The following is an 18,238-nucleotide window of genomic DNA, read 5'->3' as shown; positions in this document are numbered from 1 at the left end:
GCCCATCAAGCGGTGGGGAGGGGGTTGGACTCGATGGCCTATTCTACTATTCCATGATTCTATGATTCTAAGGTTTACTCAGAAGTAAGTTCTAGGGTGTTCAATGGGGCTTATTTCCAGGAAACTGTCTCTAAGACTGCATCCATATTTCCTAATGTGCATATAAGATTGCAAGAATTGCTTAAGGCTACAATCCTAAACACACTTACTAGGGAGGAATAGTATTGGACACTATAGGATCTACTTCTGAGTAAATATGCATAAGATTCCACCCTAATTCCTTTTTCTACATTAACTATTTTTGTGAAGGAAAGGAGAGAGAGAAAATTTCTTGAAAGGCTGATTGACCTAGTCTTTAAGGCATGGGTAGCCTCTTTGGGAGATCCAAGAGCCATGTTCTCCCCATAGATGCCATCCCCACCATTACCAAAAAACTTTTAAAAAATTAACAAAGTTTTAAAATGGTGTCCAGAGAGGCTACAAAGAACCATAAGAGTCAAATTTAGTTTGTTTTCAAGCTATTTTTTTCCCCGTTTTGGTGCTTCATTGTCAAAAAAAGGTCAAAACAGCTTCAAACTGGCCTCTCCAGACAACTTTGTTCTTAAAGTTGTTGTTCGTTTGTTTTTACAATTGGGATGGCAGGATGCGGCCCATGGGCTGTGTGTTGGCCACCTCTGCTTTAAGTCATTGTATAGCCAATGATGAGAGTACAAATGACTCTGTGGTAGCATAGGGGCTTGACCAGGGTAATTTAATATGCTTTCCAAGGCCTGCTTTACATGTTACTTTTTCAGATGTTAATGTTTTTAGTGTACAAGTGAAAATGGGTAGTTTGAACATTCCATACAGGTTTATAAACATATAGTGATATAGACAGACTTACAGGGAGCCAGAATTAACTGCAGTTCCATTTATTTATTTATTTATTTATTTATTTATTTATTTATTTATTACATTTTAATACCACCCAATAGCTGAAGCTCTCTGGGCGGTTCCATGTCAAGCATATACATGGTGGCAAACTTCTGTTTACTGCCAGGTAACATGACTTCAAATTGTTGTTGGTCTTTTCAGTAGGTGTCAGTTGCTGCTTGTTGGTGCCAAGAACCTGTCACTAGAGGGAGTTTGGTTACCCCTTTTACACAGGTTTGCAAGTTTCTGAGCTTTATCACAGAGATTAGTATCTGCCATGAAATAAATTAGGATACCTTTGGAAGGATTGGTCAGGAGGTTATAGTCTGTGTTCGGGTCCTGTTATTTCTGTTCTCTTCATGAAGGAAAGTCCCCCCTCCACTTCCCAAAGTATCAATTGCTCTTTGTAGTACCAAGGCATATCAGATGCATATAATAACTTCAAAGAAGTTATTTTTAAGAGTAAAACATGGAAGAGAGGTGAGAGCATCAACAAACATAGGTAATTTTAGAAATGAAACTAATTAATAAACATGATCACAGCCTGTGGTATAGTTATTAAGGGCAATGGGCAGGGTTCAAGCCCCAGTCAGTCATGAATCCCACTGGGTGACCAGTCACTTACTCTCACTTACTAGCCTAACTTAACTCACAGAGCAGTTGAGAAGATAAAAGGGAAGAGCTGCTCTGAGTTCCTTAGAAGAAACATTGGGACAACAATATAATAATAAAACAAATCTAAATCCTACTCTGGTTTTGCATTGAGGGTGATTGCTAACCTAAGACTCCGCCTACACCTGCCCACACTTGCCTATAAAGCTTCATCAGACAGTATCCTGCTCAATTGCTGGACACATGGGCCAAAAGAGAAACCCCTCCTTTTCCAATAAGTTATTTTCGGAAGAAGAATTTTGCTTTGGGATTCATAAATCAATCATAGGTGTCTTGAGTTTAGTGTCACTTGCACACTTGGGGAGAGGCAGTTATGACATTACCTTTTGGAGGGATGTTCATTTAAAAAAATGAATAGGGCAGGAAATGATATAACTATGTACCAGGACTCAAATTTTCCTTAAAATGTTTACTTCTGGCCAAAATGATGTGAATTATCTAATTGTTTTTGTTATTTAAATAGCAGCCACCAAAAAAAAGTCTTTCCCATAGGCCATGAGCCAGGACCTCAAATTTAGGCCATTGGTACCACTCGGGGAGATGGGTTCTAATATGATTTTTTTTGGGGGGGGGCAAGAAATGGAAAATATTTTTCACATATTTTCCTAGAGATGGAAAATATGTGATAGCAAGTCATAACTTTGCCTTTTGTCTGATATTATTGGATTAGCAACTATAGGTTAAAAAAATGGTTTTCATATTTTTGATAAATAGCATACAAATTCATCATAATATTTTGAAAAATAAATCTAATTCCACCATATTGATTAAATTCAATAGTATTTAAAAATAATTATGATTATTAATTGTGATAATAATATAGTCCTTATAATAATAACAATAGAACTTTATTGTATTCCTTATATATTGATATAGATTATATGCGTAATTTTCACTGACAATTTCTAATAGTAGTAGTTGTTACATCTTACATAGGCAATGTATGTTATGATTGAACATAACCAAATTTTATCATTCACATTTGTCATAATCATCATCTTCTTCTGAATAAGCATCATCACTCTCTGTGTCTGTTTGATTTTCACAGCCGGGAAGTCTGCACATGTCAGTGCACTTGAGGTCATTTAGACAGCAGACACATGTTGGCAGTTGCTAATGCAGTTGCATGCTAGTAGATCTAACACAGCCTGCTGTGCTGGCTGCCCCTCCATCCAGTCCACTACCAGTTGCTCTGCTCCATCTTGTTTTTCCAACTTCCACCCTCTCCCAATTGGACTAGGTTCTGTGGATCATTCAGAAGACATCTCTTGCTTATAGCAGCTTGATAATTTACACATTCGGCATGTTTCTTCAGACAGTCCCTGCAAGGTGGAAGTTGATGACTGTCTATCTCACCCTTCTTTGCGCAAAATAGGTGATATCTCAAGTCATTCACGTGATGTACCGAAGATTTTGGTGCATACACTAAGCACAAGAATTGTTCCAATTTGTCCATTAGTTCTTCAGAGAGATCCCATTCGTCTCTGACATTGCAAATGGTGTGAAAGGTGTCCATTCGAAGAATGATTCTGTCATACGTTGCTTTATGCTTCCACACTATCTCAGTTGCTTTTACGTAGAGAACTTGATCCATGACCACCAAAATTTTCACCAAATGCAGTGATTCCCTTATCAGCTCTGACTGTTTCATAATTTCAGAAACAGTTGTCAACTCAGTTGCAGGGGCATTAATGGCAGGCAAGTAGCCAATGGAATCCTGTGATACACTAACTAGGTCTCTAGTACTGATGTTAAATCATATCCAACTTGGTATTATCTGTGCGAGGCTCCCTTCTTCTCTTGTAACAACCCAGATTATGTTCTTATTTTGTGCAAGCTTCAATTGGGCAACACATTCCGGCATGACTTCGGTACTTGTCATCAATGGCTGAGGCTCAACTCATTCACCAGAAACATACATGAACAATTCTTCAGTATTTCTGGTGGTCAATGTTCTTTGCTTTTGTTTCTCAATGCTTGGGAGAGGAGCTTTAAAAGGTTGTGGTCCAAACAACTTGGGCTGCACAGCTATACCGTTCACTCGATTAGTTGTCCCCTTACCACTAAGAGCCTCTTCCAGCCTATCAATGTTATCCCATGCTAAGTTAGTGAATACATGAGGCTGAATGGTGGTTGGAAGAACAATTTGCTCATTTAAGGTGGCAGCAAGTTTCTGAAGACATAAGGCGGTATCATTTTCTTCCAGTTGTGAGTATGAAATCCCATGACCAAGTCTGTTTAGAATGTGAATTATTTCAACATTGCCTGTCAGCGTTTTTACGGCGTATGGGAGCAACAATTGCTTTGGGGGTTTCTGCTGGCCATTTGTCACTGCATATATATAATGTCCTGACTGAATGATTGCATAAGTAAGGCGACCCTTTTGGAGGGCTTTGTGTTTTCTGGATCTCCAGTCAGAAGTCCTAATAGGAACTGTTTAAGATAATCAGGCACTGTAAATGAATCAACGTCTGAAGGATGATATGGCCATGGTGTTGATGTCAAGTTTGTTTTAATCATTGTTCTTATGTGCAATGATGTTTTATCAATGATCTTGTTCATGTCTGTTGCCTTAACCTTTAAAACTGATAATTCTCTTTTCAAATTCTGGTTTTCTCTTACAATGTCCTGTAGCATGACACCTCCGGTTGGGCTGATAATTTTCCTTGGTTGTCTGGGAATATATGGAGGCTGTCACCGAACTCGGATTCCAATTTTCTTCTAATGTGCTTCTTGGTTGATTTGTCTATCCCTGTATTCCTCTGCGTGTCATGAGGGTTTCAAACCTTTCAGTGAGAGTCGTCACACGTATTACCTCTTTTTTTAGGAATAATCTCAGTTCTAATGTATTGAAATAGTTCATCATATGCTTCATCTCTCATATTTTTGTAGGGATCATCGGTTTGAATGCTAGATGCATGATCTTCCTCCTTTGCTTTAACCCTTGTCTAGTTCTTATAACAAGATGCATGATAATGGGCTTCTGCAGCCACTATGTCCCTACTACAAACTGCTAAGATCTTTGAATCACAATTAATGGTTGCACACTCTCGAAGTCTTTTGTCAACTGTAAACTACATGGCCTTGATTAATTTCTCACACGTTGATGTTCCCTTGTAGCATTTTATCTTTCCACAAAACATACATTCTTCAGCATACACGTTTGACTTTGATGTTCTTCTGTTTAAGCGTTTACTCGTGCACTCACTCGTTCCAGCATCATCACTGACACTTGCTTCAGCTCTTTGCTTAGTACTCTGTACATCTCTCTTCATAGTAAATAGGCTCCTGCACTCCCTGTGGTAAAATACTTTGGGAACCGTATTGCTTTCCACATTTCTCGCAATGTCTAACAGTGGAATGTGATTCCTTACTTGAGCTGCCCCTAACAGAGTTTTCCATGATGAGTAGTCGTGTGGGCGTGTCAGCGTATCTCCAGGTTGGACATTTGACCATAAATGAATTATATACTGGGGATCAGAGGGACAGAATGTGCTTGTTTCAGTCTTCTTCATGATGCTACATGGTCGTTCACCACTGGCTCTGAACAAAACAAACAAACCAATACTTAAAACATTTATATATTTTAATTGGTGTAATTATTATAATGATAATTATTATAATAATTATTAATTCATATAATCAGAATTGTTGTAATTGTTATGTTTAATAATAAAAGTCACAATATTAAACATTATCAAAAAAATTCCATTTACATCAAGGTATCTTGGGAGTGGAGTGGTAACACACAAAAGACAAAGAGTTATGGCTTGCTATCACATATTTTCCATCTCTAGGCATCCATACCTTGCCAAAAAATCATATTCGAACCCATCCCTCAAGTGGTATCCATAACATGGTCGGCTCAAGGCCTACCACCTCCAGCTGCTATTTACATCAGGAAGGAGGGCTCTATCAACACCCATGGATACTTCCCTCCCAGTGCAAATGACTGCTTCAGGGGAAGGTCAATTTTTATTGCGGGCATGACAAAAGGAGAAAGGGTTCTCCCTCCCCACCTAATATTGTTCAGGCTCCATTCAAGGTGCTATTTACATAACAAACTAACAAAAATGCACATTAATTGAATTCACACAATGTCATTTATAGTTTGCCATTAAAATGGGTAAGGCATATTCACTCATCAGATTAGTAGGAAGTGCCTGGAGATATGAAGAGACAATAGGTTTAAGATTCCTGTGGCACACCCACCACATCCTGAAATTGGACTAATCAGCATGCTCACATGGCAATCTTGGAACAAGTTTTAATGTACAGATAGCTGATGTATCAACGTGTATCTTAAAAGGGAGCAAAATCAGGAATTTTAAGCTCCAATCCTATATACGCATTTCTGTTAATGAATCACATTTAATTCAAAATCTTACTCTTACTTTTGAATAGAACTGCATAGGATTATACTGTTAGTTCCAAGATTCTGTTGGTATCGTTAAGTATCAATGAGTTAGGGAAGGAAGTTGACTTTGGCAGCAACTTCTCACTGAATGTGGAACACAAAGAGGATGGTCTGCTGGTCAGTAGAATGAAAAGCTTACAGAATCAGTAAGTCACACCGAAATGGCTTTGCTGTAAGGAAGGTTACTATAACAATATTTCCATTGCAGTATTTTCCTTGGAAGTAATGGAGTTAAGAAAACAGAGTAAAACTAAAGATAAGAAGTGTTTGAGGAAATATTAGTAACTCTAGCATGATACTGTGACAAATTAAAACTGAATAAAGAGTCACAGTCATTCAAGTTAATTTTGCTTTGGCAACATTTTATTGAATCCAGTGGCAATAATATTTGCAGAATAGCCCACAGTCAGTGCTCTTTGTCATATCATTGGCTATGTTAAAACTATGAATAATGTGTAATGGGATTAAATCTGCCTGCTACTCTAGATTTATAGAATACCAGTATGAAATAAACTTTGTAAGAGCTCAGTCTAATAGATACTTGAATTGTGATTAGAACATTATAGCAGAGAACGCCATGGATTTATGTGCCTTATATCCTTCGTATTTGACAACTGCTTTTCAAGATATGTTTGCATTAATGCAATAATTTTGATTTCTTCTAAAGAAATACTTCCAGTCAAATAAAATGGGATATCAGTTCACATTCCTTTTGAATGTTATTGGCATGTCTTTTCAATCACCCCTACACACAACAGCAGCTGATGAGGTGTGTAGGAGTAAAAACTAGCATCTGCCATTAAGCAGCAGCCAAGGGGGAAGAGTACCCAATCAATTTGACATTCATTTATATGTCTTTATGGGCCAAACTAAATATTCTCCTAAATATGCATATTGGAGGTCTGCATGTTTCCCCTATTTTCATGCAAGCATGTGTGGCCCCAATTCAAATCAGGATCATGGTGCTTCAGGAGAGAAGAGTTTATATTTCACTCTCACTCATTTTTGTCTCAAAATTTCCACCTACCCACACTGCAGGGGGGTTAAATAAGGAAAAAAGGTCTCCACTGGAATCAATGGTGGCTTCCCCCATTTTTTTACTCCCCCATGTATAGGTGTGTGTGAAATTTCAAGATAAAATGGGTAGCGGGGAGCTTAAACCTTACTCTTCTGAAGTGCCATGGTTCCATTTTGAATCAGGGTCACATGCACTTACAGGAAAGTGGGGAAAACAATCACACAGAGACCCACTATGCATGATTAGGAGGGAATTTAGTTTGGCGGCCCTCAGTGAGATTATATATGTTGGGTTTGTGGTGTGTGTGTTTTCTTTTACATTAAGTAGCCTTCTGTGTCTTTCACCATTCATGGGTTGGGAAAGAGGAGTTTTAAGTTGTTTAATTGTAATGTTTGGTCACTGTGCATAAAAGCTCCATCACACCAGGGGTTAACATGCCCCCTACCTCACCTCTTTGCCCATGTTTTCCTTCCTCAAGTTACTTCCTCTTTCAAAAGAGGAAGTACACAACGAGCACAAGGCCCATTGAGTCCGCTGTTCTGATGGCGCTGCTTCTCCTGCACACAGCAGGAGAGAGCAGCAATTCCAAGTTTAAAAAAACATCAGACTTAATGAGGGTTGTTTTTTTTTGTCGCGCAAGAAAGGCCAGAAGGGGCAGAAGGCGCGTGGGAGGCAGACAAAGTCATGTGAGGGACCTGAGCAAACTCCATGAGTGCCCAGTAACGAGCATGCAATAAAATGCTCATTGGATGGAGCTTTTACTTTAGTATATTCAGTAATGAATGTTTATATATTTTATTTTATTCTGTACATAAATTGTTCAATTTTTCTAGCAACGTTTGTATAGGGTGACCATATTTGGGAAACCAAAAAAGAGGACACCTAGTGTGTGTGTGGGGAAGCAGCTTTCTGAGTCCTGCAGAAAGTACGTTCTTCCCCCGCCACCTTAAAGAACCCGATTGGAGTGGAGGAGGGGAAAGGATTTCATTCTGCACCACCACCATCCACTCCAATTGGGGCCTTTGCTATAATGTCCACGAATGACCCACTTTCCCCTTTAAGACCTCAATTGGAGCTCAGGGTGGGGGAATGATGTGGCTCAAGAAAGCATGTCATTCCCTCCTGCCATGCTAATGGCAGTCTTAAAGGGGAAGGTGTGTCATTCTAGGACATTATTGAAAATTATAGAAAATCCCCCCTGACACCATGGAAAGAACAAAAACCAGGACAAATCCGGGGAAATCCTGACAGTTGGTCACCCTACGTTTGTAGTTTGTGTGCTGATTTTTTGTTGTTTGTTTTACTGAAATCTGAGTTTGAGTAGTCCAGAGAGAAAGAGATAGGGGGTGGGGGAATGAGTTAGCTGGCAGAGGGGGACAGGAAAGTTTGCCTTCCATTAAGTAGATTTCTGTTGATGCAGAAAACTGTGAGATCAAAGGAATTATTTTGTGTCAGACACAATGTGTGACTAGTAGTCAAGGTACTTCCAGATGTTGTTGTTGTTATCATCATGCCACCACCCTGCCTCATTCACAGAATTTTATGGGGGGGCCATATAACACCCCTGTGTTTTCCCACTACTTCTTTCCCTTCCCACCATCTCTTCCATCCTTTTTTCATACCACAGTTAAACCATTAAGGAAGAGAAAAATGGAATAATCACACAATGCCTTTAATTGGTAGTTCTAGGATCTTGAAGTACCCTCAAGTCTTTCGGGCAGGTTACATGTCCTTCCTGATTAACCATGCATCCCATGACCACCAGTGGTGTTCAGGACAGTTTCTCACATTACCAAATGTGCTCATGGGCCTACAAAGCTTGGAAACCCCTGATCTAGGCCTTCCTGAAACAGCAGTGTGTAAGGCCTTTTTCAATTCAGGCAGCTACTTCCTGAAAACATTTCACAGTCACCCACAATATATTAATACCTGATGTTTTTCTAATATTCCCCCATGCCAGCAATTAAGACATGTGCTTCAGTTATTAAACTGAAATATTAATCTCATTGGCTATGCAACATCCCATAACACTAGGGTCATCTGATAATACTCACTTTTCATGAGAATTCACAACAGTGGTTTATATTTATTTCAATTAGGCCAGCCAATATCAAGCTCTTATCCTTTCAGAACACTTACCATAGTGCAGTCTAGTATAAAGCATTTACCAGAGAGATTTAAGCAGTTTACAAACTGCCAATCCAGTTCAAGCTCCATCTATGCTAAATCCTCACTGCTCTCCACAAATTAATAATAAAAATCACTGATTATTCCTGACCCAGCAGCAACCCGGGACAGAGTTGAAAAGAAGAGAAAGCAAAAATGAGGCAAACGTAGGACATGAGCAAACAATTCATGTCCTTGGTTGGATTTCTGTTCTGCCAGTACGAATAAACTTTATACCCCTTTAAAAGTACAATAATTCACAGATGTTGCATGTTTTTGCCAGATAACCCTGGTATGAGTAGGTGAAGACAGAGTTCCTTGTTCTCTACTATAAGATGCTGCCTAGAGCTCTAATACAAAACTACATTCTTTACAATTAGTGGGATATAATATACAGTATAATCCTTATAAACAGAGATTGCATTCATATTCAAGTAATCAGGTCTACATTAGTGCTCAAAAGATTGATGTGGAAAAAACACATGGTGATGTTAAGTCACTTTTTCCTTTGGAAACATGAAATTCTTTTGGTGCACAAAATATGTAGCTGATTATTATAATTTAAGACCAGGCTTTTAAAAATCTAAAAAAACCAAACAAACCAGTTTTAGGGAGAAAACAATTGGGCATTATTATGAGAAACTGAACAATACAATAGACTCTCCTGCTGTCACTGCACATTCTATTCAGGTGCAGAACTGAAATGTATCCAGTTACAGTCATTGAAAAAACATTTTAAGGAATTGCAGAATCCAGCATTTTTTAAAAAAGCTTGCATAAAACACTTGGCTGCATTCCCCCCCCCCCTTCTGACTCCTTTACTGTTATTTGAGGTGGAAAAGTTGTAGTGCAATAAACCAAAGTATATCACAACTACAAGACGATAAATAATTTAGAATCTTAAACAGAATTAATTAAAAATACAGCAGTTGTACACCATAACTCAATGAAAGTAGGAGATCGGAGATTAGCAGAGCAGCAGTTTGCAGTTCAATTTTCCCCCCCAAAAATGGAAAATCTAGGAGATTCTGATTCTACATTAATAGGGTCATAACCATTTTAATGAGTTATTAAGATTCTGAAATGGCCTGACAATTAAAACAGATTAAAAGAGTTTAAAACTTGTATCTAGTTAAATCAATAAAGATGCCATCCTATGCATGTTTAGACAGAAAATGTCATACAACTCCCAGCATTCCTGGCAGTTGTAGGACCTTTTCCTGTCTAAACATACATAGGCTTATCTCCTAAGTACCTTCCATTGTTTTATAGCATCACCAGCACTAAGCAAGCAGACACATACTAAGAGTTGAGAGCTATAGTTCCTATCTGGTTGTCTTTGGTCTTTTCTTTAGCACAGGGCTCCCCAACATTTTTGGATTCATAGGTGAACTTGAGATACTGCTGTGGACACAACCACAAAATGCCACCACTTTGACATCTACTTTTCGTATCTATGGGTCTTAGGTTGCATCTTAATAAGCAAAAACGTTTGCTCCGTGTCTGTTGGACACCGCAACATCCTTTTATTATACTGCTTTATATTTTGAATGCTTTTCATGGTTTAATTTTTGTAAACCGCCCAGAGAGCTTTGGCTATTGGGCAGTATAAAAATGCAATAAATAAATAAACAAATAAGGAATTGTCTAATTCAGGTAATTGCTGACAGTTCAATACAGCCAATGCTTCCTTTAAATGTAAGTTTTGCCAATGTCCAATAGTTGCTTCTTTCTGTGGAGAAGTTATTACATAGAAAATTTTTGCATTGCAAGTCTTTAATATTCACTGCTGTACACGGTCTCTTAAATTATTTACCTGCTTCATGGAAATTAACAAATGGTCAGCATTAATGGATTCTCTGCACTCTTTTGACAACTAAAAGACTAATAGTTTAACACTGGAAGGATAAACACTTACCTCCTATAATGCAATGGACTGAGGATCTTGCAACACTCAGTATTTCAAAGAGTGGCATATAGACATCAACTTGAAATGGATACTTATTTGGTCCACTTTTATTTCAGCCCATGTATAATTGATAGAAAGATGTATGTATATTTAAAAAATGGATTTTGATGATGGTGGTGGTGATGGTGATGATGATGATTGGGGAACCTACAGACACCATATTGGGGACCTGCAGAACCCTGCACTATTCTCAATACCAACCAGATAGAAAAAGACTATATTGTACCTTCAAAGATCCATCTGTGGCTTATTTGTGGGCAGCCATTACGAATATTCAAGACACGACTGCAGCTTGTTGTGTCATGTGAACCCAGTGGAGGTGGACTGTACAAGTGTTAAACAACCTTTGCATAACCTTGAAACATCCATGGATTATGAAGTATTATTTAACCCTTGCACAACCTACCCTCGATGGGCTGTGCTGACATAAATTCTGCCCAGAATTTAAATAAGCCATAGGGGGCTGCAGTGATTGTGCAAACTGAATCAATGAATATGAGTATTGTCCAAGTTTGATGGTTGCAGGCAGAAACCACACACTATGGGTTGTTTCTCCTACCCTCACATACTCGGCATTTACTTAATTACCCATGCTGCATTGTAATATTGTCCGAACCCAGTTTCTAAACCACCCCACGATCCCAACTGCAAACCATTGCAGCTTATGATGTGGCACAGGCAATTAAACAAATGACTGACACGCACAGACGTGGGAGAAATAACACACACTGCGAAGGTTTCCCTTGCTTATCATGTGAACCTGACCACTATGTACTTAATAAGCATTTGTGAAAGATACCAATAACTACAGGAAGAGTTGCAAATTATTCTAATTTAGAAGACTGGTTCTGTTATAAGAACAGGCCCTTAATCATTTCTCTAATCCCCTGCCCCAAAGTTAGAGAGGTTAATAATGTTCTATAGCTTTGTATTTTTTGTTTCTGGCTGTGTGTTTTATTGAAAATTATAAGAATATTTCAAAATTATAAGAATATTTCATTAAGATATTTTTCTTATTTTCTGTCTGTTTATATTTCTAAATATAAACTTAGCAATTTATATTTAATCAAATAAAAAAGCATGAAGGCTTTCCATTACAGTAGCCTCCCTTCATATCCAGTATAATGCATTTGTTTCCTTTTGTTGCTTTTTTAAAAATCTAACAGAAATATTCTACGTCATCCACACTACAGGAGTTCAGAAGGCCTTCAAACACATTTCCTTACCCTATCCAATTAATCAGCTGAACAATAATTTTCCACCTGTGTTTATGCTGCCCAGTACCTCTCCCCCTAATCCCCTTTCCTTCAACTGAATTATTCAAAACACCAGGAAATCAACATAAGAAGAGGTCTGCTGGATCAGACCACATGTTTCCCACATTGGCCAACCAGCATCATGTTTCCCACATTGGCCAACCAGATGCCCCTGGAAAGCCCACAAGTGGGACGTGAATGCAATAGTCCTCTCTTGCTGTTGTTTCTTAGCAATTGATATCCAGAGGCATGCTGTCTCTGATTCTGGAATTAGAATCTAGGCATCATGACTAGCGGCTACAGTATTGATAGTCTTATAATCCATCAGTTTTTCTAATCTCCTTTTAAATCCATCAAAGTTAGTGATCATCACCACATCTTGTGGAGGAAAATTCCAGTAAGTATGTGCTGTATTATTATATTATTATTTGCATTTTTATACCGCCCAATAGCCGAAACTCCCTGGGCAGTTCACAAAAACTAAAACCATTCAAAGTATAAAACAAGCAGTATAAAAACATGATATAAAAACTGATTAAAAACATACCATACATGATTAAAAGATCTTTAAAATATCCTGAAAACATTCTAAAATTTCACTGGATAGGCCTGCAGGAATAGATCAGTCATTACTTTTTTAAATTCTAAAAAACTGTCAAGTTGATTAATCTCCTTCCACAGTCTGGGAGCAGCAGAAGAAAAGGTCTTCTGGGTAACAGTTGTTAATCTAGTTTATGCTAGCTGAAGTAGATTCTTCCCAGAGGACCTGAGTGTGTGGGGTGGATAGTACGGGAGAAGGCGATCCCACAGGTAGCCTGGACCCAAACCATGTAGGGCTTTAAAGGTAATAACCAACACTTTGTACTTTGTATGAAAAATACTTGTCTGTCCTCCATCTAGCTTCATTGGATGGCCTCAAGTTCTAGTGTTATGCGGGAGAAAAACTTATCCCTATCCACTTTCTCCACTCCCATTCATAATTTTATACACTTCTTTCATGTCCCCTCTTACTCACCTTCCCCCACCCCCAAAGCCTCACAAATTGTAATCTTTCCTCATAGGGGAGTTCCAACCACTGGTCATTTGATTATGCTTTTCTGAACCTTTTCTAGCTCTGCAATATGCTTTTTATAATGCAGTGACCCAACTTGGCCCACCTCTAACTCTATGAATGAGTTAAAAATTACCAATCCCAACCAATACAGATCCTTAGTTGAACAACACTTCTTACATCTCTCAATTGTCAATTCTACTTTCCATTTCCTCCCACTCTCTGCTTCCTAGTTACTGATCCATAAAATGATCCCCAGACTCTACTGATCACAGAGACAGCAGAGTAGAAATTTGTCCGATGTGACATATTAAAAACGTTCATTTCAGCATGCCTTTTCCAGATGCTTTTGGCAAGGCCATACCTATTATTTGACCCCCATCCCCAAGTCACAGTTATTCAGAGGAATACCACCTTTGAACAATGGAGGGCTCATTTAGCTATCTCTAAGGCCAGCACCACATCTTGCAGAAGTGCATTTCATAAATTAATGGTGTGATGTAATTGTTCTGTATTCCCAGTCTAGAGCAGGGATGGGGAACATGTGGCTCTCTGGATGTTGTAGACTGTAAACTCCATCATGCCTCACCACTGGCTACGCTGGCTAGTGCTGATGGGAGTTGCAGTCCAACAACAATTGGAGAGCCATACATTTCCTCATCCTTAATCTAGAGTATTTTGGCATGAATGCTATCCCTTTCCCTTGCCATCCCTATTCCGATATGTAGTTCTAAGTGTTTGCTTTCAAGCAGAAACTAAACATTTCTCCAGCTACTTCTTGCAAGTTTATACTTTAAGGCAAAGACTCAGAAGTGCATCAATCATATTGAATATGACCTTCATGACCATCTTCCTCTCCCCTGGGAGTCACAACCTAGGGCAATGTTCCATACTGCCACTGCACCTCCACTAGTTCTGTTGCACTAGTGGAACTCACCACTAGCATAACAGGAACTAACACTTACTAAAGCATTGAACAGAAACACTTGTTTCTGAGAGCTCTGCTTTCTTGTCCATTTTCAGATGTTTCACAAACTGCTAGCTTCCTCTTGTGCTAGTAGTAGGCCCCAGTAATGCGTGGGCAATGGAAGATACTGATCATAAGGTATAAGGTCATAAACAGGAGTATCTAATGCCCTATGGTGTAAGGAACCTGCGTTAAGTAAGAGAGAACACTTTTAGGAGTGCAGTCATATCCTCATTGGCACAATCAATATTTCTTTTTAGCACATATATATTTGTCTGCCTTCCAACTAGTTGGACCACTTAACTAACTCAGAAGTGCCAAATTAAAATGGATTCAATGAGCAGTATGCCTAGCAATGCCAGTATACTTCTCTTTGTTAGGAAAAGCCTCCTCTGTGACAACACTATCACATCGATGCCATGTGTCCTTTTTACTTGACAATACATGCTGACACAATTGAAGCATGAATGAGTCAAGCAAAAAACACATTCTCCTGCCTCTATTTTATCATTCTGCATCCCAACTGGGTATTCTGCATATAAAAATTCTGGTGGGTGAGCTTTGCACAATAGGGTGATTCAAAGAATTGTATAAAAGGCAATTGTTGGCATCTACTGAAGAACATAGCATGACCTCATCCCTCAGTGATACTGGCACAGCGTATGGCTATTTTATCCAGCATGGATTTCTCATAACAAGGGTTTAGTAAATCATTCAATTTTATGCTTGATCTAATATCAGTCTTTAGGATGAAGACCACATGACAGCTTCTTGATGAATCATAGACGTTTTGAAGTTTTGTCCCTGAAGGTATGGTCACAGGTATACAATGCAATATGATGAGTTCCATGGATTCTACTGCTCCAAAAGACAGCTTGGACATCTGCTTCAGACAGAGGAGCTCAATTTCTTTTGTTCTTCCCCAAGGCTGCCTCACACCTGGAAGGAAGAGTACACCAAATTACCACTACAGGAAGCTGCTGGCCATCTTTTCCTTTCTTCAAAGTCAGAAAAAATATTAATCACTGGGCATTAATTTCAGGTGCAGTTAAGAAAAAAAATCCAATCAAGACACAAATTATACCATTACTGTCGTTAATCAGCAGCAAAGGAGCAGCAAATGACATTGGAAAAATCAACACTGGTCCTTGTGACTCTCCCTTGTGTGGCAAAACAGTTATCAGCAAATAAATGCAGAGAGGGGATGATAACACAGCACTTTTTAACTCAGCATCTGAAGCACAGATGGTCAGAAGTTGTCACTGGGAACAGCCTTTTGGCTTCAATACATATTTAGAGCAATATTCAACAGAAAAACAGAAATAATACAAAAATAATAATACATGTACCCTGAAGAAATATGGTATTATAATGCATTGTAATAATAATATTTGTACTTTTAAAACCCCTATTTTAAGCACATCTGTTTAATGTGTCAGGACCTATTACCCAATCCACAGTCAGGATTGTCTTTCAAGCATCTGCCAAGATCACCTGAAACTGCCCTTGAGCATAATACTTTCAGCAGATAGGGCAGATTTTCACACCAGATGAGAAGTGAAATGATGGGCCATGTAGTTTACTAAGAATTCCACTGGCAGGTCTGAGATGCCTCACTGCTAGGAAAAGCCTAAGTGAGATTTCAAAACAAGCAATATCCATGCTCAATTCAAATATTAAACTTGAGAACCAATTCTTAAAATAAGCATTTTCTTGTTAGACCAGACCGAGGTACACCTAATTCAGTATTGCTTTTCCAAGAGCAGCCAGATGCCTTTGGACATGCAGGGCATTATGATGATTGGTCACTGACAGCATTTGGTACTCAAATACTGTCTACATAGAAGTTCCTTTTGGCTACTGTGGCTAACAATCTTCCATTACGGAACTTCCATCGTGTTCTACTCTGATCTGCCAAGTATAAATACAAAACACTGAAGGGAGGAATCCCAAACACATTGAAGGAAGTGTAAAAAAAATACAAAAGGGTTGGATCTAGAATGAGTCATGTTTAGAGTAGACCCACTAAAATCAATGGGAATGAAGTTAGTCATGACTAGGGATGCACAGATTGTGTTAAATCTCTTACAGCTGTGTTTTGTGTATTGTCAGACACCTTTCATTCCATTATCTGCCCATCGCCATATAATCTGAATTTGCACAAATGCAGATTTGCACAAATACATACAAATATATGCATCTTCATGCTTTAGCCAATAGGGGAAATAGTTCAGTTACAGAAAAAGCTCCTAGCTGAGTATGGTTGTAGAAATTTCCTGATATAAAATGGGATATTAGTACTCTAGAAGAATGCATTTCCTATAAACATATCTGAAGCCATTAACACAGAATGTTACAAAATCACCATAAGGATTGAATAGAATATTTTCAAAACATTTTGTTTGCAGCTATTGTCACAATCATTCAGAGAATAAAGTCTATAGAAGTGGGATTTGGGCAAAGGCTCAAAATCTTACTTATCAGGCAATTCACTTTGGTATGTTCAAAGATGGGGCCTCTGGATTTACATGTTTATGTCCCCATATGAGAGAAAATAAAGCCTGACTTTGAGGGAATTATCCTCACTTACATTAGAATTTCTTTCTCCCCACCCCCATCTCCAAGATATTTTAGTGAGTTATGTATGGGACTAATTAAATAGCCTAAATAAATAGGAAGGGAAACATATTTCCTCTTGCTTCATAGTGGTGAGACTATGTATTGTAGTGCTTTGGCCCTGAAAAATAGTCGAAAGTGGAAGGCCAACCAAGGGCAAGATGGGGCCAACCAAGAAGAGGGGCCGACCAAGGGCAAGATGGATGGATGATATTCTGGAGGTGACAAACTTGACCATTGTGGGAGCTAGGGGTGGCAACGGCCGACAGAAAGCTCTGGCGTGGGCTGATCCATGAAGTCACGAAGTGTCGGAAGCGACTGAATGAATAAACAACAACAAATGTAAAGGATATGTAAACCTAAATTGATGTGTAGCCATCTAGGTAATTCTTGTATCAGAAGACCAATGACTAGCATAGTCATGCTTTAAAATTCAATCAGAGTTATTCAGAGACTCCGCTTTCTTAAATTGAAAGTTGTTTTGTGCTCATGGTTACAAAACAAGAGCGTCAGTGGAATAAATTTTCCATGTGTTATTGGAAAGGTTTAGCTATAGCAGCACTATTACTCTTAATAGAGTCACATGGTTAAATCCCTGTACATTATGCTAGAAGCTTACTGCATCACATTACTTTAATACACCCTTTTTGGCAATTTAATTTACTTTTGCCACCAGGTGGCACTTTCACTGGATTTATTACATTCAAAAATTATATTATCCTCAATACTCTAAGGCAAAATATTAAAATCGATTAAAGAGCAGAACACTGTTTACATATATGGTTTTCATCTAAGAACCAACTGCTCCACCATTTGCTTCTTGCCTATGGTAAGAACCTAAGACGGTGCTTTAAGAAACAAATCTCTCTGAGAAGAGAGTTTTTATATATGCATATGAACAAAATATTTCATGTACTATTATTTAAATAAAATTAAATACGTTTAATACATGGGCAGTGTTTTTTTATTGACATTCATAATGTTGTGTATTAAGAGTCCTAGTGAAGAGATTTTCTCATGATTACTGTCAATGCTATTTCAATAGGAAGTAGTGGTATTTGTTAATAATTATGGGCTGCCTCAGTTTCCAAAAGCACCTGAGGCAGCATTTAAAACACTAACTACAGTTCCAAGCTGAACAATAAAATCATTACAGTTCCAGAATCAATAAAAATAGAGCAAAAAAAAAAAAGA

This window comes from Elgaria multicarinata, chromosome 3 (assembly GCF_023053635.1).
Source record: "Elgaria multicarinata webbii isolate HBS135686 ecotype San Diego chromosome 3, rElgMul1.1.pri, whole genome shotgun sequence".
Taxonomy (NCBI): Eukaryota; Metazoa; Chordata; class Lepidosauria; order Squamata; family Anguidae; genus Elgaria; species Elgaria multicarinata.
Note: the sequence above shows the minus strand (reverse complement) of the source record.